Source organism: Cololabis saira, chromosome 16 (genome assembly GCF_033807715.1).
Source record: "Cololabis saira isolate AMF1-May2022 chromosome 16, fColSai1.1, whole genome shotgun sequence".
Lineage (NCBI taxonomy): Eukaryota > Metazoa > Chordata > Actinopteri > Beloniformes > Belonidae > Cololabis > Cololabis saira.
In genome coordinates, this window is record NC_084602.1 from 27,954,843 (window position 1) to 27,977,379 (window position 22,537).

At 41.3% G+C, this 22,537-nt stretch overlaps 1 protein-coding gene across 2 annotated transcripts in view; it reads right to left on the bottom strand.

The window, feature by feature from the left end:
* The window catches only part of tiam2a (TIAM Rac1 associated GEF 2a), a 121,357-nt gene that overhangs the window by 77,495 nt on the left and 21,325 nt on the right, over positions 1-22,537 (bottom strand). The window contains exon 1 of one of the 2 annotated variants that reach the window (XM_061743517.1): positions 11,504-11,651. The exons of the other annotated variant lie outside the window; for it this stretch is intronic. The gene's annotated coding sequence lies outside the window, so the exon portion shown is untranslated. Of the gene's footprint in view, positions 1-11,503; positions 11,652-22,537 lie in introns of those variants that run through there. 2 annotated transcript variants of the gene reach the window in all.

The following is a 22,537-nucleotide window of genomic DNA, read 5'->3' on the forward strand; positions in this document are numbered from 1 at the left end:
AAAAAAATTCCCCACGGTAAGAGTTTGTCATCTCGCGGTAAAAACGATAAATTCCCGTTGATGACGTTTTTGTGTGAAGCCTCAATTATGGTTCTGCGTTAAATCGATGCAGAGCCTACGGCGTAGGGTACGCGGCGAAGGAAATGGTTGTTACATTTTGATATAACGTTTGACTATTACGAAAAAAAATTGCAATAGTATCTTATTTGTGGCATGTTCCAACCACAGGTTAATTTGCACATTTTATTTATATTAGAAGAGGTCATCACTGATTGGATTTTATTTTCAGTGAACTTTTATTTGTCCTGTTTCTTTATTTATCAGTAGGGGTGTAACAATATATCGTGCCACGAAATTTCGCGATACAAAAACGTCACGATACGTGTCGTGGATGTGACAACCTGTATCGCGATATTGGGTTATTAATATTAATCTATTGTGTTGACTAGAAACGCGCATCCGACCGCGACCGCGCGGACCAAAATCTTACTCCGCTCAGAAGAAAGTAGTCCCGTTTTGCGGTCCTGTTTTGAGCTCTGAACCTTTACTTATTTAAGTCTGGTGTAGAGTTAAGCCTTACCTTATTAAATTAAACCTTTTTGGGGTCGTGAGTAGGATAAACACGGGACAACTTCTGCGTGAGTTTGCGTGTACTTCAATGTCCGCTCAACAGCGTAGGATTTTAGAACATCAACACAGCACCTAGTGCTGTATCACTCCGCCCAATCTAAAACATACTAACAACTGATATACTGACTAGTGTAATTATAGTCCCTGATTTACAGAATATAAAGAATATATTTATAAAATAATGAACCCTGAATGACCAAAATAATCTCCTTAACAAAAATAAATCTCCTCTTACACTTATAAGGTGAGCATGAATCAATCTTTTTTATGATGTAAAATTGTATGTATTTATTTACTTTTATTTATTTATTTAATTTTAGTTGTTAAATTTCTGGAAAAGAAAAAAGTCAAATCATACATGAGAGAAACTATTCAGTTTGTGTCTAAATATTTTTACTTGTATGAAACTGAAGATGCATAATGCAAACCTGATATTTACTTTTAGTTCAGTTTGTGGAAAATGGTTGGACTGGCTTTCTGTTTAAAACTTAAACAGTTATAAAGCATTACAAACTGTAACAATAGGGCAAACGCACAGCATTGTTTTGTATTTTGTGTCTTTAAAATAAAAGACAATTTTTTCCAGTCATATATTCCTCTATCAAGGTTGTTAAAAAATACTGCTATAATATCGTATCGTATCGTTATCGTGACCTCAGTATCGTGTATCGTACCGTATCGTGAGATTAGTGTATCGTTACACCCCTATTTATCAGGTTGTATTTTTTTCTACTTTGTGATTTTATAAGCTAGGAAAACTTGAAGGACAATGGTACTTTTGCTGTTTGCACTGTTATCCCACTGTTTAAGCCATACAATTTGAATAAATGTTGAATATGTTCTTACATTTCAAACTTGTTTCATTTGAGTCATTCCAGTTTTGCAGTACAGGTGTACTAATTTAATTGGTTTTTATTAATTCAATTTAATTGGTGTAGTTTAGTAGCATTTAGTATTCTTTTAGAGCAGTGATTTGGGGGCTCCAAAGACTGAATGCGGTGATAAATTTATAGTTAAAAAGGTGGAGTTGAATTGGTATTTTTTCTATCGTCATTTTTATCGTTATCGGGATAAATGCCAGAAATGATCGTGATAATTTTTTTAGTCCATACCGCCCATCCCTACGCTGAACCCACGATTTACTCCTGGCCATCGCCTCTGCAGATTTCCAGAGGTTTGAGGCAGAATCAGTGACAAGGAGCCCTGCCGTGGTTCTAGTGACACGTAGGGGTCCAAAACCTTACCAGGGCGACTCGTCATCCACCTTAACATCTGAATGACATCAATTTTTAAAGCAAGCATGCATTTCAGCTAAAATCCTCTGAGGGGTTGCCTAATTCGCTATAACCCGTAACCTTTCTGGGATTTAAGCACAGCACGTGGACTGAGGGGTCGGGTCAAGACCAAAGTCTATAAACCAAGCAGTTCAGTGTCTTTGCTCCAGCACCTTTAATAACATTAGGATTGACCAGGAGGATAAATTAGGAGACAGGTTCTCCAATGACACCCGAATGTCAGGTACCATTAATAGCCTCCCCCGGTACAGTCGGCTCACACACGTGCCCCGTTTACAGCAGCCAGCTAGGGTAGTTGCTCTACATTTCCTACCTTCGGTTAAGATTTACCTTTGTGGCTTGGAGTTTCTGTGCAAGCTACAATTTAATCATCTCCTGACTTGACTGTGAACCCCAACGGCCAAACTGCTGAGAGGCAGCACTTAGGAGAGAGGCTGGTGGCATCTGCCGGGGCGCCGCTTGGGAACTGAGAGGTATAAATATTGCACAACCGTCCGAAGCTGCAACAAGCCGAGCAGCGACCTGCACTCTACTTAATCCTCTGGACTTGGCAACAACCAGCTACAAATAGGACTGGCCTTCTCATTGACCCGTGTGCATTAAAAGGTGTATTCATTTTTGAGTTTGGTGGCTCAAACCATCGCAGAAACTACAAAAGAAACGGTTTGCCGTTCAATGTGAAGTGATTCTTACTTTGTACCTGCACCCAGATACTGGGCTAGCTACCCCAGGAGTGGCTACCAAGAGTGAGCTGGGGGTCATGCATCACTTATGAAGCAGCCAAGACGAGATCATATGTTTGATTTGGCTGAGAGAGGTGGAGATGGAAATCTGTAGACGGTGAGGGAACCCCATGTCAACGACGGAGGGGGGGGGGGGGGGGGGGGGGGAGTAGAAAGAGGCTAGTCCAGGGGTCTGCAACCCAAAATGTTGAAAGAGCCATATTGGAGCAAAAACACAAAAAACAAATATGTCTGGAGCCGCAAAAAATGAAAAGTTTTGTCTTAGAATGAAGGCAACACATGCTGCATGTTTCTATATTAGTTAACACTGGGGGAGGATTTTTTTTTTCATTATGCACTTCAAGTTCAAAAGTCAAAATGTCGAGAAAAAAGTCGAAATGTCGAAAAAAAAAGGTGAAATGTCGAGATTATGGTTGAAGTACAATTTTGAGAAACAGGTCGAAATGTTGAGAAAAGGGTCAAAATTTCGTGAAAAAAGTCGAAATGTTGAGATTAATGTTGAAGTACAATCTCGAGAAAAAAGTCAAAATGTCAAGAAAAAAGTTAAAATTTCGAGAAAAAAGTCGAAATGACGAGATTAAAAAAGGAAAAAGGAAGAAAAAATAGAAAAAAAGGAAAAAAAGAAGAAAAAGAATAAAAAAGAAAAAAAAAGAAAAAAAGAGAAAAAAAAGAAAAATGGAAAAAAAAGGTCAAACATTTTTGAAAAAGCTCCAGGAGCCACTAGGACTGCGCTAAGGAGCCGCATGCGGCTCTAGAGCCGCGGGTTGCCGACCCCTGGGCTAGTCCATCCTTGTGAATCAAGAGGGTGCCGGTAAAATGGGTCAGCCCACACATACTGCAGTCTGGCTGTTATACGCCGCTCGTTTCCCTTACACTGAGGACTTAATATACACATATTACACCAATTAGCAGCAAATTTGTTGAGACCTGACTTCTTATCTCGATATATGTTACAATGAAGTCCTTCACTCATATACTGTAAGCTCTTTTTTCTAATAACAGCCGAGGCCTGACAGCCAAATAAGCCTTGACGATGAAATCGGCGCAGGAAACATTCACATGTTTAGAGAAAATGATTTTCAAAGAAGCTTTAATTAGGCATGCTCTCTGTGTGGAGGCCAGGAATGTTGGTCACCTGAAGCAATCGAGACCCGGTCTCCATTTACGCTGGCCGGACGCCAGATGACTGAACTGTCACGACAAAAGCCTGGAGACTGAGAAATGGAGAAAGGAGTTTGTCTTGCACGGAGATCAAACCCCCCCCCCCAACCCTCAACTATTATGTGGAGTTGGGAGCAGAACAAGGAAAGTGGTGCTAATGAGCCTGAAAATGTTCCTCAGCATAACACGAAGCCCAGCCAGAGACCCTCAAAAGCAATTCCCGTCTGTCGCTAAGCAAAGGAAACCATGCAGATAAGGACATGCCGCGTTCCACCCAGTTCACTGGAGCGAGCTTCTGAGCAAGCAAAAGAAGGGAAACGCCATCAGGATCTGGTGAAGCTGCAGGGGTACAGTAGTTCTGCGTGGTGATGATGGATACATGGCTGCTGAAGGTTAGATTTTGATAAATGGATGCAGAAAACGGGGCCCGCCAAAAACAGATTTGTGTGCAGCTCGACCCCCCCCCCCATCTGCTCCTGTTAACTCTGCAGTAGAATTAGGATTCATCCTTTGCCATCTTTTAATAGACTTAACACGACACAAGAGGAAAGCGATAAGGCGACAGGGATACAGGATGTGTAATCTAAATTAATGGAAAAGGCTCATCAATATTTCAGAGTGGGATCAGAGACAACACTAGGATCAAATATTTCATGTGAAAATAATCATTTTAATAAAAGGAGGAGGCTGAAACAAAGTAGTAGTCAATCTCAACCCACTGATGGGCAGGTGGGACATGTTTGAGTTAATGCGTACCCACAATTTCCTCCATCCATCCATCACTGGGGACAATGCAAGACACATGGCGCCACCCGAACATCCCAACCCTGAGCACTTTAGCCAGTAGCACCAGCTGTGTTTGCCTTTCCAATAAGACGTGGACGGTAAGAGGGACCTTATGGCCACTGGACAGAGGTGGAGCAAATCAATCACAATTTCCATTGTTGTAAGACTTGACCTGTCAGACTGATTAGGACCAAGAAACTGCAGAGCAGGGGCTTAAAAAAAAAAAAAGGGGGTTATTTCTATACAAAAGGCGTGCGTCGTGTTTTGAAGCAGGTATTCAACATAATGCCTACTTATGCACGCAGCACAGATGTGAGGCACGTCGACAGCAACCAGCTTGAATTCCTAATCAAAGGCTCAATCCGGGTTTACATAAAACACCAATGATCTGAGAGAACATGCTTTGAACATTAAAGATCATACACACTGCAAGTGGGTTTTCTGAAGCAGCCGTTTGGTGAAGATTTGAAGTCCTATATACGGATCAATAATCCTGCAAGGGCTTCTGCACACAGGGCTGCCTCTTACGCTCCATCCCATTGTGGATACATTTATATCATCAATACTTCATTTGGTTGAAGTTTTCAAACTAAAATATTGCACACAATCTAGATTAGAAAGACCACAGGAATAGCATGAGTTGATGCTTTTGCCCCTGACGCACATCAATCCCCACATGATTTATGCTGCCGTGAATAAAGGAGCAGCAACTGGGAGTCTTGCAGTCATTTCTTTGAGGTTAATGAAAGTTTTAATCACAAGTGAAGTCGCCTGGCAGCGTTTAAGAGCTGCCTCACCTTCCTCATTACCTACACACCCCAATCACCAGCTCACTCAGTCTTATAATACCTCATTCAATGCAATGTTAAAGCGTCCTCCTCCATTTAATCTTCATTTTCTTCTCAAACCCATCAGGCTATTCTTTAACAGGCGACATAGAAGGAGCTCATTTCGATTAGGAACTATTTTAATCTCCTCAAAAGGGCTGGAAGTTGGAGCAGTGAAGAGGAGGATTCCTATTTTCATTGATTAAGCAAGAGGCTGGACAGATTCCTGGTTCCTGTTCAGTAGAGGAGACTATCTCCACTAGGGCTGTGTTGAAAAAAAAAAAAAATCGATTTCCAATTCTAAATCGATTCTCATATTAATTCCTAAAAATCGATTCATATGTCTAAAGATCGATTTATTTATTTATTTATTTTTTTTTGGGGGGGGGGGGGTTGTTTTTTTTATTTATCTATTTATGTATTATTATTTTTTTCATCACTACATTACAACTTTTGGTTATTTTTTTGTTTATCCCCAAGAAAGGAATGTTTTGTTGGACACGAAAATAACTGGTGCCATGTTTTTGCCTTTAAACATGTTTAAAGGTATGAAAACATTAATGTGTTAGGTTATAATTGCATAAATTGTCTATATTTCATTACTTTATACACTGTCTTGGGGTTACATTTGCAAAAAATGCTAAAAACCAAATGCTCAAAAATTAAAAACCAAAATAGACCGAAAATGGAACAAAAAAAAACGGAATGTGGGAAAAAATAAAACCGATTTCATCCGTCTCTGTTTCCTCCCTGGATCTGTTTGGTAATTCTGACCGACACAATGTTTCTGAAAGCAGTTCTATCAGCATTCTGGGAGCTGATTGGTCCTTACAGCATCATTAGCTGCAATACTTGCTGTTGAATCTCAATATAATACTAGTATTAATATGTTGCATAACTACAGTCATATAATTCATGCAAGAGCTCAAAAAACAGTTTTAATAACACTAACCCAAATCAATATCGGAATCGAATCGGATCGAATCAAATCTTGATAATCGATTATGAATCTTAAGAATCGGAATCGAATCGATCCTTGACATTTGAATCGATCCCCAGCCCTTATCTCCACTTGGGGCACATAAACAAAGTAAAAAAATAAGTAAACTTGTCACGTGGCTTAAGTTAAATCCAGGACCCTTGAAAACATCTCATTAGGACCATCATTTCTTTGTTTTTAAATGCTGCTGGTTATGTCTCCTCTACATGCCGTTGAGAGTAGCAGAGGTCAGATCTAACCTTTCATCCTCTGGTTGACGCTTCAGTCGAGTAACAAAACAGACATGTCGGCCAAGATGCTGTCAACAACACTTGCGCGTCACCTGCTTTTTATAGCCGCACTCCAGACACTGCTGCCGTACACCACCAGCAAACACTTCCAAAGCCAAATATAAGTCCAGCCAGAGCAGTGAGTTATAGAAACCCACAGGCCGCCGTTACGCCTGTACGTCTAGACAAGGAAGGCCCAATCCTGGTCCTCACAGGCCGCTGCCCATCGTGTTTATAGACGTTTCTTTGCTTCAACACACCCGATTTACATGAATGGATCACCAGGAGCTCGTCGTTTGAGTCAGGCGTGTTGAAGAACAGCCATGACCTGGGATATACTTGCTGTTTGACCAACGGTTCATGTCCGGTTTTGTCTCAGCACGACCAGGGCCGTACGTGTGATACCGGTGGTCTCAAGTCGGGTGCAGAATGAAAACCAAGAGTCAAAAATACAATATGGCGACCCTGTTGGATAAGGAAGATTTTCTTTTTCTTTATTAGAATCTATTGACAAAAAAATAGACAAATTAATTTGTGTTATTCTAAAAGAACATGTTTGCAGAGTAAAATAAAAGCTTCCGACGTGCTGCAACAAACGCACCAACAAAAATGCCACTAAAGTGATGCAGTAAAAGGGAAAAGCAAAACAAATGCAAGTAGTTTCAGTGGAATCCTCACAGCCGATGCAACTCGTGTCCACGTCGGGACCGGACTGCTTTTGTTACGGTCACGGCAGAGAAAATTAGGCCACTAATACCGCCGGGATCTGAGTTTGTTGCTCTGGTTTTTACCAAAGCATGAAATTGACAACAAGAGAGACAGTGTATTCATATGTCCTTCACAAAGTTATGACAACTTGTTGCGCCAGATTACCGCCGTTATTCAACACAACTCCACATACAGGGAGCCGTAACTGCAGCGGAGCCGCCGGACAGGAAACTTGAGAGCTCCTGCACTTACCTACACTGGCGCCTGTAGCTTTCAATACTGTATCTCATGTACACGGCACCCGTGCACGGTCGATAGGCCAAATGGGGGCACTGATGCATTCACCTGCACATTATAAGCGGCGCGTATATTCCAGGCATGCAACTTGCAGGGTAGCAGCCCTGGTCTAGACTGGCTGTCGTGAATTGACATTTTTAGTCGCACCAAGATGAACAAAGGATTGGTGGTATGCAGAATTTCTTAATTTATATCTGTATTCTTTCAGGAAAGATACAAAATCTGCTCATGTGTTCATTTTAAGGGTGTGCTATAGTCATGGTTCTGCCCTTTTCCTAATTATTCCCCTGAAGACTCATTAGCAACATGTCATTCTTCCCAAGTCATCAACTTTTATGCTTCAAGCATTAAATCCATGGTTGTACTGGACAAAGCGTAACGTCACCAGAACACCCCCACACATGTCGATGCTCACGTCCTTCACCTCCGCCCTGCTAACACACACATCATCTGCAGCTTTTAAGCCTTCGGTGATGTCCATTTTAGCCTCATAATTATCTCCACGCGACATATTTGTGTTCCTCGCTGAGGCTGTTAGGACGTTGGGGGAGGCCTGTAAAGTGTCTGTGCACGTCAGTATTTATGATTCCAGCACAAGCCAGACCAGGCACTTAATTAGACGGTAGAGATGAAATCATCACATTAACCCCCCCCTTTAAAATACTTTATTGACAAGAGGATTCAATGGATGCCGTTTATCTTTTACAGGGATTTCATGTGGACCATACGGACCCCCACGGTGAAGGCTGGCGTTGTAGCGCCGTTCTGGTCACCAGGGGCAAAAACGGAGGCGTTTTCATGCGTTTTGGCCGTTCGTTTACACGAAAACGGAGGTCAAAGCCCCCAAAAACGATCATTTCTGAAAACTCCGGCCAAAGTGGAGATTTTCAAAAACTCCATTTTCACGTTTGCGTCTAAACAGAGAAAACGGAGGAAAACGGAGATTTACGTCACATTATGCGACAGAAACGTCACCAGCAGCGTCATGAGTGCGACCTGTGTTTACAATTTGTTTGGCCACCGTCAATATTTTCTTTTATTTTACCTGTTTTAAATTCTCTCAGACTCTCGTTCCGTCTTGGAAGTAAAGCCTGAATTATGGTCCCGCGTTAAATCTACGCAGAGCCTACAGCGTAGGGTACGCGGCGATGCGCGCCGTACGGTGTGCGTCGCCGCGTACCCTACGCCGTAGGCTCTGCGTTGGTGTAACGCGGAACCATAATTCAGGCTTTACTGGAAGTTACACGTGTCATTTGTTGATGTTTTTTCCAGGATTCTGATTGGCTGGCATGACGTTAACAGCGTTTTCATAGGAGTCCGTGTAAACGAGGATATTTTTGAAAACGGAGAGGGGAAAATATCCGTTTTTGTAAATACCCGGCTACGTGTAAACGTGGCCTAAGTGCAGATCAACTAAATTAGTCCTTTTTTGCAACACTTCGATCAGGTTTAACTCTGAGAACAGCTTCAGCGGAGGGACCCAGAACTCCTTCTCCCTGCCCCCCTCCTCCAGCTGTGCTGCAGGAATCCCGGGGCATTCCCAGGCCAGCCATGAGATTTAATCTCTCCAGCATCCCGGGTCTCATTCAGGACCACCTCCCAGTGGGACGTACCCAAAAACTCCTCAAAATCTACATTTATAACTAAAATATGTACATATATTTCCATATCCTTTTGCCTGCATCCCCCCCCTCCCTCCTCCAAGGCCTCTCTACCTACAGACAGTAAAAAAGCTTCACCTCTGTGTGACAATAAGCACAGATGTTACCCACGCCTGATAAATCACACGCACTGCACCTTATATGGAGAAAAACGCGCCGGCGAGAAGACATGAAACATCGGCCAGAGCGCCAACACTTCAGAATTAATGACGACAGGCGCTCGCATGCGGCCCGCTGCCGAGAGGAGAGCAGTTTCCAGGATTCTCACTTGATGAAGATCACCGCTCCAATGAGGCAAAGTCAGGAGCAGTGAGCGCCCGGCCTGCTGTTCTTTATTTAGCTGCAACAAAAGTTACGTGCAGGGGATCAACTGACTTCAAAACAGATTATTTCATAAGAGACTTTCACGTGGGTGGTTATGTCACGGCTTCCCCATGACGCCGAACCCTTGAACTTCAGGAAAAACAAAAGCAAAGCAAAAGCAACTCCAGGAGAAGTGGGCCCTGCGTCTCCCGTTCTCCGCCAGTAATCAGTTGCAACAGGCGACGGCCCTGCCAGCTACAAACCGGGACTCGTCACCCGAGCCGCACAAAGGAAAATCTAAAACACAAATACAAATCGCATATTTCGCAAGTCACACTCAATCAGTATCTTCTTTTCCAATAAAAGTGGAAAAAACAGAATAATAATAAAAACATAATGTTCCTTTTGGTTGAGGATCTCATCTGAACCACAAAAATGTGAACCACAAAGGCCAAAATATGCAGATGGAGCCTCTGACCGGGCAGCTCCAGAAACAGATCTCCAACCAAAATAAGTCAAAAAAAAAACTAAACCGGGTGCACATATGAGAAAACCTGCAATTATGCAAGAAGACAATAATTTCTGTAGTCCGTTAAAGACGCAGGGGGGTAGACAGGTCGGTCGACACATAAACCAATCACACCCGTCTTTCCTGCAGACAAAATAAACAATAGAGACCCTGTCCTGCATTCCTGAGGCTCATTTCTGGATAGGACTGTTCAAAGTAAGTTATTTACATTTGAGAGGTCAATCTTCTAAATCAAATCCATCTCTTAATAATCATTAGTGACCACTTTCTCAACGCTGGACTTTGCCACCAAGATATGGCTTCAAGAAGCCATCACCAGACACGATCGCTGAGCCAGCCATCCAGCCTCTTAAAGTCAATCATTATCCTACGTTTTTATTATCACAACCCTCCACCTCGCAGCATGTAAAAGGTGGCAGGACCTTTAACCACTTTCCCGTGCTGAGTTGCCACGAGAGAGAGCCCACGGAGCCAAAAGGCATGCCGGGGCCTCCCTCCTGCTTCATAGCTGTGTTTGCTGTGGGCTGACCCTCCACTCCAGGGGTCCCGGGGCCCTTTTGTTGCTTCTGTATGTCGCTGGAGAGCCTCTTCCACCTCAGCACACGGCCAAACAATACAGCTGGACAGTAAATCACACCCCATATTCACACAACAGTGAAGGGGAAACTCGGCATTTAGAAGAATGACTCCCAATATATGTTGCAATAAATCTGAGGCGAGTCCAAAACAGCCACAGCCTACTGTGATCTACTGAAGTGACAACACTAATAACATGTGCTTTTAGTCTGAATCCATATCCAAGAGTATACAAGATCGAGCAAGTCAAAGTAATTGTGTCTTAGATACAGCAAAAAAAAAAGAAAGAGATGAGGGGATGAGGGGAAATAAAGCATTTGAATTGTGAAAAGTGAAAAGTTTTCACAGATGTAAAATAAGTCTATAATAAATAAAAAATAAATAAAAAATAAATCTTCTAAATTACACTGTAGGCCTACTTTTCAATTTTTGACCCCATGATTGAAAAACAACCTGACAAAATTAAAATCAGCAGACAATCGCATGTCCTTGTGGGAGATTTAACTCTAAACAGCCAATAAGAATAAGAAGTGGAAACAGTCCCGCATGCATTAAAACAGAAAGAGGAGGAAAACACACGCTCACATCTGCAAACTTTTTAATCACATGCAACAAAACTGCACGAAAATCCTTAAATCATGCGTGAACAAGCTCTTTTCATTTGAACGGGGTCTTTTTGTTCCATCTTTTCCCGAAGTAAGTTCACCTCCAAACTTACCGGCGGGGCTTCCTCCTGCTGTCTGCACGCGTCTCGCTCCGTGGAGCCTTCAGATCAAACAAGATCGCTTTTTCATAAAAAAGTTGGGGTTTTGATTAGGGGGATCTAGTTCCGAGCCGTGTCTGTTTGCACGCCAGAGCGATCGCGGGACGCAGCGCCGGGAGACTGCGGACTCCTCCCAGACAATGCGGGGTTAAACTCCTCCTTCCGCGGACCTGATTTATGCTTCTGCGTTAAATCGACGGAGTAGCCTTCGCGGTCGCCGCGTAATCTACGCCGTAGGCTCTGCGTAAGTGTAACGCGGAACCGTGATTCAGCCTTGAGAGGGGGATGGCCGTGAGAGCGAGTCCAGCAGGGATTAGAGGAAAAGGTGCACCAACGTGCAGCAAACAAGACAGGAGATCATCAGCCGGGAGGGGAGGCAAAAACGCTGGTTCGTGGGCGTTTATGGGCTGCCTCAAGGGCATTTCAGGGTCGGAATACCTGTGGTTTGCAAGCTATGAAGCAGAGGTGTCAAGTAACGAAATACAAATACTTCGTTAAATTTTGGTTAACTATACTTCACTGGAGTAATTATTTTTCAGAAAACTTTTTACTTTTACTCCTTACATTTTCACGCAATTATCTGTACTTTTTACTCCTTACATTTTAAAAACAACCTTGTTACTCTATTTCATTTCGGCCTTAAAAAAACTATCCAGTTAAATTGCTCCATCCGGATAGAGTGAATTTGGTTGTGGTTGTGGCACAGATGTTCTTGTCCAGTTTTGTTCTTATATCAGATTCCTGCAACTAAACTTGGATGTACGTTCCAATAAAGGTTAGGATAAATGATAACATGCCTCTGAAGTTTGACTTTTTGCACCATTACAATACTTATACGCAACTAGTCATCATATCTCCTGCTCTCTGAAACACATGTTAATGCTCAATAGTACACATATATGGTTCTTTAATATATTTACATTATACTAAGATGCATTCATTTTCAATGGCTTTTGTCCTTAATGGCTTTTTTCCCCCTTACATTACTTTTACTTTTATACTTTAAGTAGTTTTGAAACCAGTACTTTTATACTTTTACTTGAGTAAAAAACTTGAGTTGATACTTCAACTTCTACAGGAGTATTTTTAAACTCTAGTATCTATACTTCTACCTAAGTAATGAATGTGAATACCTTTGACACCTCTGCTATGAAGGATAGGTTTGAACCATACCTGTCAAGTTTTGGACTTAAAAATACAGGAAATTTTCTGCCACTGTCCCACCAGCCCAACCGAGGTCCAGTATCTTACATTTTAAGACAGATTTACGAAGTAGAAAACCTTTTTGCACACCGGATTTGCAGAAAGGTGCGTCGTAGGAGGAAAGCCCTAGCCATATTTAAAAAGAAAACTCCCGCACACCTTCTTCTCACCGTACACTTGTTTATTAGGCCTATGTTTCGGTCATAGATGCCTTGAAAAAGGTCTATGACCGAAACGTTGGGCTAATAAACAAGTGTATGACAAGTATGGTTTGAACCTATTTGAACCTATTGGTTTGAACCTCTCACCCTTCCAGGTGTGAGAAGATGGTGAATTTTATGTCAAACTGGTTTGTTACCTGAGGTTGCAGCCTCAAGCATCAGTCCCACGGGCTGCAGAACTGCTGTGGTTTTGCGGCACTTTTGTTCAGGTCTCATTTGACGCTTGCATTTTAAAAAGTTGCCAAGTGCCGCCTCCTTAGCTGGATTCATGAGATTCCTGCCTTCGCCCAAAGGCTTCAAGATCACATGAGTGTTACGTGATATTTCCCTCATTTAAAGATATACCTCATCATATCTTCTTCTTTGTAGAAGTATATGTATAAAAATGAAAAGTGATGTAAAAATGAAATGACCTTTTTGACTCTGAGGTTCAAACATCCTCTAAAATCCAACAAATTGTTTACCATGGCTTCCAGACGTTAGGGTAAAGTTGATGTACTCTGAGTTTTGTCATGGTGTTTTATTTTGAAAATTCACAATGGTTCTCTACCATTCTTCCTTGCTGTGTATAAACTGATGCAAGTTCATGTCAAAATACACTCCACACGTTTTTAGCGAAGTGGAGCAGATGGCCACTTCTGGGCCACTTCTAAACTGCTCCATGCCGTCCTTTGTGAGACTCCTCTCCCCGAGTTGAATGACCACGGTCACAGCCGTCTCATTGCAGTTCCCTCCAGGGATTTGAGCTTAAACCCGATATTCAGGGCATGTTCAGCCAGAATCCAATCATTGGACATAGACGCAGGGAGTATCCATCACGATACCCTCCGATAGAGATGATGCAAGTTATGCCTCGTCAGATGCTCCATCTGTCAGATGGACAAAATTGTGAACCGACTTCATCACTGCCACAAATACATACGTGGATAAAGTGCAGGAAAGTTACTTCTGCCTTATTTCAACATCTATCCACAGACACAGCTGTTTTCACACTCTAAACCTTTCACTTCTGTCCCTCTGGTAGTAGAAGTAGTTATTGATTGTGTTTCATTATGAATGACACAAAGGATTATTTGAAATCCAATATAAGAAGCCTGTCTGTTCAGAAATCCGATTGTTTTCCTTTTAAAAACACCTCTTTATGAGCTTTGAATCAGATTTGAAAAGAAATTCTTGTCATGTAGCCTTTAGCTGTTTAGACTGTCAACAAATACACCTGGAAACAATGATTTGGAAATCTGATTTGGACTGACACTATGAACATTGAGCTTTCTTGTTGCAAAGCTCCCAGGCCACCAGATGTAACCGGTCCAAATATGGTATGGATCATAATCTAAAATCAGCACGAGCACGCTGGTCCGAGTCTGGCTGCTGAAACTCACTAAATGTTGCCAAAATCCAGGTCCCTCCATCTGTTGCTGCTAAATGTGTTGGTTCCCAGGCTAATCTGACCGTGATGCGCACACAGAACCTGATCAGATCTGACACGCACAACAGGACCACGCCTAGCTTACGTAAGGTTACCACTGCCAGAACAATACCACGGGTGCTCATCTTTAAGATTTAATCAACTCTCCAACTGTTAAACCTGTAACTGGAGCTACACTCTTGTGTCATCACAGGCTTACTTCCATTGTTAAATTACATTTAACCAGAGGTGGGTAGTAACGAGTTACATTTACCCGGTTACACTTACTTGAGTAAGTTTTGGGAAATGTTGTACTTTTAGGAGTAGTTTTGAATCATTATACTTTTTACTTTTACTTGAGTAGATTTGTGAAGAAGAAACTTTACTCTTACTCCGCTACATTAGGTTACATTGAGCTGTTACTTTTCTTTTATCCCTTTTATCCGCGTACAATGTCTCATGACATCACTGGGTGATTCTTTGGGAAAAATTTATGTTTTTGCATGTTTTGTCACATTTACACAGACTCAAACACACACACAGTTTCTGAGTTCATGGGCTTGTTCTAGTTCTGCCTGGTTTTTATTCTGTTATTATTTTATTTATTTTATTATTTATTAAAGTACTTGAATTTACTTTAAGATTATTTTAATTTAAGCTATTTTTCATTAATTTTAATTTATTTTATTTTGATTTAATTTGCCTGAAGATGATTATTTTGTACTTTTGTCTGTTTGAATGGTTGTGTTAAAAAAAATAAATCAGACGTTACTCAACAGTTACTCAGCACTTGAGTAGTTTTTTCACCAAGTACTTTTTTACTTTTACTCAAGTAATTTTTTGGATGACTACTTTTTACTTCTACTTGAGTCATATTATTCTGAAGTAACAGTAATTTTACTTGAGTACAATTTTTGGCTACTCTACCCACCTCTGCATTTAACCACGTTTGCACCCATGCTTCCGACAGTCATATTTTACTCTTTAACCCCTCAGACATTGCACACATATTTCCATCACGGCTAATATTCCTTCTTGTAACAGTTTGATGACTCAGTTCCCAGCACCTCCAGGGCCAGCCCTTTACCTGAGCAGTTCTGGCCTCGGGTTCGGAGGCAGGTGTTTTACTTGAAACCTTGAACAGGAAGTGCATACTTCACATAACACGAGCAACCCCGACTGCCAAATTGACTTTTGACCAGATGATCAGGGAGATAGGAAGCAGGTTTGTCCTTCTCAAACAATCGGACGGCATGCGGGTCGTGGCACTCATCATTGTTATGCTTGAACCCTTCGCTCCTTTCCATTTTCTCTAAATGGTACCTCGTAAAAATGCCTCCACTCCCTGCTGACAAACTCATGACAAACCTGCTTTCACTGTCCTTTGCGATGATTGTAAAAAAAAAATAATAATAATAAAGTTAGTATTTCATAATGTGGTTTTTTGGCCAGGCGAGTCAGCTCCCCAGTCCCATCATATCTCCATATCTATCTTTATAGCTTCTATAAGATAGTAACGATGCTCGATCCTGTATGGCTTTGCTCCTTCCATCACACTGGTTTGGTTCTGTCTACATAACAGGCAGCCGTTTCATCCTTCCCAGTGAAATGGGGATTCTAGCTTAATTTAGCCAAGCAAATTGTTCAGAAATATCTTCTGATACATCTTCAGGAACGTCAAAGGATGACAAAATCAAATAGACTGTGAGCAAACAAGAAACATTACAAGATGTGAGGTGTGATGGAGCCAGGATGATTGGCAGTTGGAGGAGACTCTAATATGTTAATGAATATAATTAAAAAATTGGAAAAAAGCTCAACTATTACAACGGTAATTCACTGCTATGCCATATGATGTCAGTCTATGCAATATTGTGGATCTTTTCTGCCACATAGAGTTCTCGGTGTGATCCGACAGCTTTCAGGAGCTCTGGTCACCCCCCGCATCTCATTAAGCATAATTGGCTGTGACGGACATCCTGCCAGCCACCAGCCCTCTGTTGATCTGGCACAGCATCCCCGTCCTCGCCGGGCTGCTCCCATTAACTCCCAGAGGAATGAGTAGAAGAAAAAGAAATGAAATATTGGTAATGTCAGTTTATTGGTTTAAAACACATCGGTAAGCAGGAAAAAAAACGGTAAGCTCAGCCAGAAATCTCTCATTTTACGCTGACATGCAGGAAAAGATGGTGCAGATTGGCAGACAGGTATGGCCTTGCAGGGCGCACACCCAGTTACACGCTAATCAGCACCTCGGCTCTGCTTCTTTCTCTCAAAATGTGGTTTCTCACTGCCTCCAGGCGGCCCAGCCGTTCTCACCGCCACGGCAATGCTCTGCCATTACAGCTGCTCTAACAAGGTCGTCAGAGTAAATGCATGCCTGCGTGAGAATGTGAAAAAGAGAGAGGGGCTCAAAAACCTGTGGAAAAGGATGATGAAACCCCTCTCTCTGCTGCCTATTATAGGATGTGACCCAGCCATCACTGCTGCTGCGTGAGATACTCCGACCTCTCCACTAGCGATGGGCGGTATGGACTAAAAAAGGTATCACGATCATTTCTGGCATTTATCCAGATAACGATAAAAATGACGATAAAAAAATACCAATTCAACTCCATCTTTTTAACTATAAATCTATCACCACATTCAGTCTTTGGAGCCCCCAAAACACTGCTCTAAAAGAATACTAAATGCTACTAAACTACACCAATTAAATTTAATTAATAAAAACCAATTAAATTAGTACACCTGTACTGCAAAACTGTGATGACTCAAATGAAACAAGTTTGAAATGTAAGAACAGATTCAACATTTATTCAAACTGTATGGCTTAAACAGTGGGATAACAGTGCAAACAGCAAAAGTACCGTTGTCCTTCAAGTTTTCCTAGCTTATAAAATCACAAAGTAGAAAAAAATACAACCTGATAAATAAAGAAACAGGACAAATAAAAGTTCACTGAAAATAAAATCCAATCTGTGATGACCTCTTCTAATATAAATAAAATGTGCAAATTAACCTGTCGTTGGAACATGCCACAAATAAGATGCTATTGCAATTTTTTTTCGTAATAGTCAAACGTTATATCAAAATGTAACAACCATTTCCTTCGCCGCGTACCCTACGCCGTAGGCTCTGCGTCGATTTAACGCAGCACCGTAAATCAGCTTCACACAAAAACGTCATCAACAGGAATTTATCGTTTTTACAGCGAGATGACAAATTGTTACCGTGGGGAATTTTTTTGACGGTATATCGTGAACGCTAAAATATCGCCCATTCCTTCTCTCCACATAGTTACTCAGTTCATCTGTGCTGCAGCTCTCAATGGCGTCTTGGAAAGGCTTCGTGCACTTGTTTCCAACGGCCGCAGCCATGCGCGGAGTGTAATTGTCTGGTCAGGAAACCCAAGAAAGGAGTTCTTAAAAAGTATGCGTGTACATGAGACAGACAAAGGAAGGGCTATAAGCAGAGCTACTCGCGCCACACCCTGAAACAACTCCTCACTCGCTGCTAAACAACCAAAACATAAAGAGGCTACTGCAGCCGCTGCCACAACAGACAAACAACATCTTGACCCAGAAAAGCTCCTCCAACGCTTTTTCTTACCTTATCTTCACACGCACCGTTTGAAGATAAGGAAAGAAAAAGCGTTGGAGGAGCTTTTAATCGAACATGGCAGGTTTGATTCAAGCGATAGCTTTCAGGGTCCTTCGGGGCTTGACTAATGAGAAATCAATGAGCACAACAAGTGAACTGATGAGCGGCCGAACCTCTCACTCCGATGTGATTCGTGTTCCTGAAGCACAGAGAGACATCTTAGACAGATTTGAAAAATAAGTGATATATACATTACAAATGCTTGTTTAAGTATCATTACAGAGCAGAAACGCCACTACGAGAGGTATGGGAAGTGGCTGAACTGTTGATTACTTGAGCTGGAGGTGTGGAAAGTATCACATAGCCGTGATGAACTGATGACTTTAATTAGGCTTTTGTGTCCCTGCATGTGGAGGAAGGATTTAGACGGATATTTGGTGAACAGGAGGACAAAGTCTAGACAAAGCTTCAAGTAGACTATTGTATATTGTTGCCATGCAACCCATCAAGAGGTTGGGTGTTAATCCAGCGAAATACTTGATGTATATACACTACAGACCTAAAGTTTGGACACACTTCCCCATTTGTTTGAATGAAAAGGTGTGTCCAAACTTTTGGTTTGTGCTGTACATGTCGAGTCATGAGTGGATTATTATTAGGCTTTGAAGCACCTCGTAGGAAAGTAACTCCATTTGTCTTTCTTGGGTTGATTCTCTGCTTTCACTCACTCCAACTCACAGATTTCCGCAAAACTTTTCATTTTGAGGTTTATACAACATATTCAGACCTCTCCGACCCTTTTGAGAGAGTATGTACGATCTTATCAGTAAGTCGTCACGCTAATTCCAAACAAATCCAGAGCTGTATGCCGGCAGGCTGCCCAGAACCACGTGTCATTAATGTAAAGAAGAAGAAGAAAAGATAACCAAGAGGCTAAAGGAAAAGATAAAGTAGTCACAACGGTCCGGAAATACAAAATTATACAAACAGCCACGAGGTTGAGAAGGTTAAAACACGCCGGAGGAATAAATAAACAAGATAACACATGAGAAATGTATTTCAGCAGGATGCATCAAATCAAGTCTCGCGGCAATTTGTAAAACTGTCAAAAAAAAACCTCAATGTATTGATTTGTGTTTTTGAGTATGTAAAAGTTTTATAAAAAGAAATGTGTGGATGCAGGATGTGTCAATTTTTATCTAGATTATTGAGCGACGTCTGCAAACTCCACCTATATAAGACGCTGTGTGGTCCAGGAACAAAGGAGACTCCTCTCTGAAGAATTACTTTGAACGTTGCAGTGGGTGTATCTACAATCTCTTAGATTTGGTCTACTAGTATTTGTAAAATGATTATCATCTCGTTTTACCACTAGACTGGCCGAGGTGTGAAGCATACAGCCTGTAGGTGAGAATAACATGTGGGAGTGTTATTGTAAATGCTGCCCGAGTGACAGTATTTCACAACTCACTCTAGGCTCTTTGTACATTAAGATCCTCCACCTATCTATCGTATTTCATTTCTAAGAATTTTGCCTCGTTCCAACCTTTGTTTCCTTTTTCTTGCATAATCATCAGCGTTCACTCAAGGTTGAAAAACATGTGAAAGAATGAATGTTGTTTTTGTTTTTATTAGTCAAATCTAGCGTCCTTCTCCTGCAGATAAGCTTTGTTGTGCTTATGTGCATCTGCTGAATGTAATCAGGTCGACTGTTTTTACCAAATCTTCCCACAGGAGAAGTTTAGAAATAAGTGAAAAATTACTTTTTCTTCATCACTTTGAACCTCATTATCGTTCCTCTCCAGAAATATTGCAGACATCCTTCACTTTTTGTTAAAGAATAATGAAAAACAACAAGAGCAGCATATAATTCAAGTATACCACACCCAACAATGTCACCTCAAGTAAATGAAGTAGTAAAAGAAAAATGATGTAAGGTTGTGTGCTATGGCCAAAATAATCCAGTGTTTTCTGTCCCAAGAAACCAAGGGCGTAGGTTTGGTCACAACATTGTTAGGGACGATATAACAGCATAACCTGCATGTAGACTTTTTGCTGGGGACGGGACATTAATAAGACCAAACAGATTGGGTGAATTTGTCACAAATATGAACCTAATTAATTGATTGGCTAAATGATCAATGCAAAATAAATCTGTATTGACTTATACTAACTTTCATGTGTATTGGTTCACCTGATACACGGTTTGATTCAAACCTTTGTTTTCAAAAACTACTAAGGAAACATTTTGAAAACTTCCAGAATATTCCAGGATTTTATTAGCAATTTAAATTGCAATATTTGAACATAACTTAAATTATATTAAGATACACAATAAATACAAATAAATAATCTCTTAACTACTACTTAACCTATATATGGAACTACATGTTAGCCTACATTGTCCTTCACCACAAGAGTAATACATTGCTTTAATTGGTTGTCTCTTTCACCTTCCTTTCCCTTATTTTCATCTCTAAAATGCATCAGTGGGTTGAGCAATTATGGAAAAAATGGTCAAGTCATCAGCCAATCAAACGTGCGTTTGAGGGAAAAAAAATGGACCGGCAAATTCAGCAAGTGAAAAGGGGTAAATGTAAGTCTGAACATAATGAAAATAATTCACTTAATAATAGTAGGGTCAATTCTATCCTCCTTACAACATTTGGGAAGACAATCTAAATTGCCTATATATCTGAACTCATTATATAATGCAAATAAGGTTGCTTAAAAGTTGGTGGGGACAATTTGAGCCTCCAGAAAAGTTGGTAGTGTTATGTCCCTACCGTCCCTATGCAAACCTACGTCCTTGCAAGAAACCGTCAGGGGGTAGATAAGTAGAACAAAACAAAAAACAAGACAGCCACCGTGCAAGAAATATCTTATCCTAAAGAAATCCTGCTCGTCTTTCCATCGGGCGAGGTCAAACCAGCACACAGTGTCATTTTACCAAACATAGAGAAAAGGGACGTAGCTAACACGGGATCGATGGAGGGCAGGTCAATAAGCACTCAGCATGAGATCAGACAACCGTCTAAACGTGCACTGAAACCAACACATTTAAAAACAAACTAAATACAGGCAGTTTTGGCAACGATGAAGTTGAGAGTACGTAAGAAGTTACATTTATCCCACGTGAGGGTGAAAAGAGTATAAATGATTGATTAACTGTGGGGAAAGTTTTGCACAGGCCAAGCCCTGTTGTTTTGGATGTTGTTGTTGTTTCGTAGTCTATTTTTACTTTTTACAGCCTTGTCCAAGGAGAATAAAGAATCAGTCTGTGGCTCCAGGCTGGCCGGACACTTTAAACGGCCTCAAATGTTTTCAGGCTGATTACGACCACATTCCTGCAGCCGCCAGAGCGTAAACACAGTCAACTCAGGGACGTTTGATTGGGTTATCATCGTCTTAAATTGAGTCAAACGACAGCAGCACTTTACCGGCCAACCATGATGTGTCAGAGAGCCAAAGCTCTCCAAGCAGTGGAGGCTAACTCCAATGAGGCAAATGCAGTCATTCACTTTGAATTATAATGTGATCTGCACCGGACTGAGCCAGGCCCAAATTCAGCTCATCCAAATTCAATAAGAGGAAAAACAAGCCGGGCAATTCAAGACCCGAACAACACGGAGCAAAGAGTCTGGGAATGAGTCTTTATTACACCCACATTCGACCACAAATTAATGAAGTCAAAGAAGAAGTGGGAGAAATAAATTCTTATTTCTCCATGAAAACTATATCGCCCCTCTGCCGAGTCGGTTAAAGCAACATTCCCACGTCCATTACCCCCCCACTCCCCGCTGAGAAGCACTTTCACAGCCATGTGCTATTAAAATAACCCTGTTAAAATTTGCTCATCTTACTTTTTTAATTGGAAACACACACACACACAGACACACACACACACAAAAACACACACACAGACAGACTGTCCTGGTTCTGTCCCACAAAATTAACACTTGCGTAGCAGACGGTGTTAAACCCAGTCTGCTTGGCTGTCCGTCTGGCAGCTCAGGATTTAAGCAGCGTAGGAAATGAGTGACCCAGCGCTCTTATTGGAAATCTGATACTTCCCCTTCCAACTATCTGGACTGGTTTGTTTACAAGCCTCCAAGAGGCAAGCAGGACAAAGACAGAGCAGCTCCTGTGCTCAGGCACTTACATTTCCAAGTTTGTGGGCATTTATTTATGTTTCTTTTCGTATAAATATAAGTCTGAGGAGAAATGTGCTTTCCAAGCAATCCACCTCCCAGATGAGAAGCTCATTTACTTAAGGCTCGTTGTTACAACCCTACAAGAATAAAATGAAGCATCTTTGGATTTTATTGTTTACAAAAGAGGTCTGCATGAAGCTGAGTGAGTCTTAACAGATGGAGAAGTAATATATGATGAAACGGCACTTAATGTTGGGTAAACTACGCTGAAATTGTTAACATATCCAACCGATGCGTCTCCTAGTTTAAGACTAAACAGAAAGGATAAGCTACGAGTTAATGTAATTCTGTTTATTCGTTGGGGTTAATGTTGGGGTTTGGATGCCAAAAGAGAACTTATGGT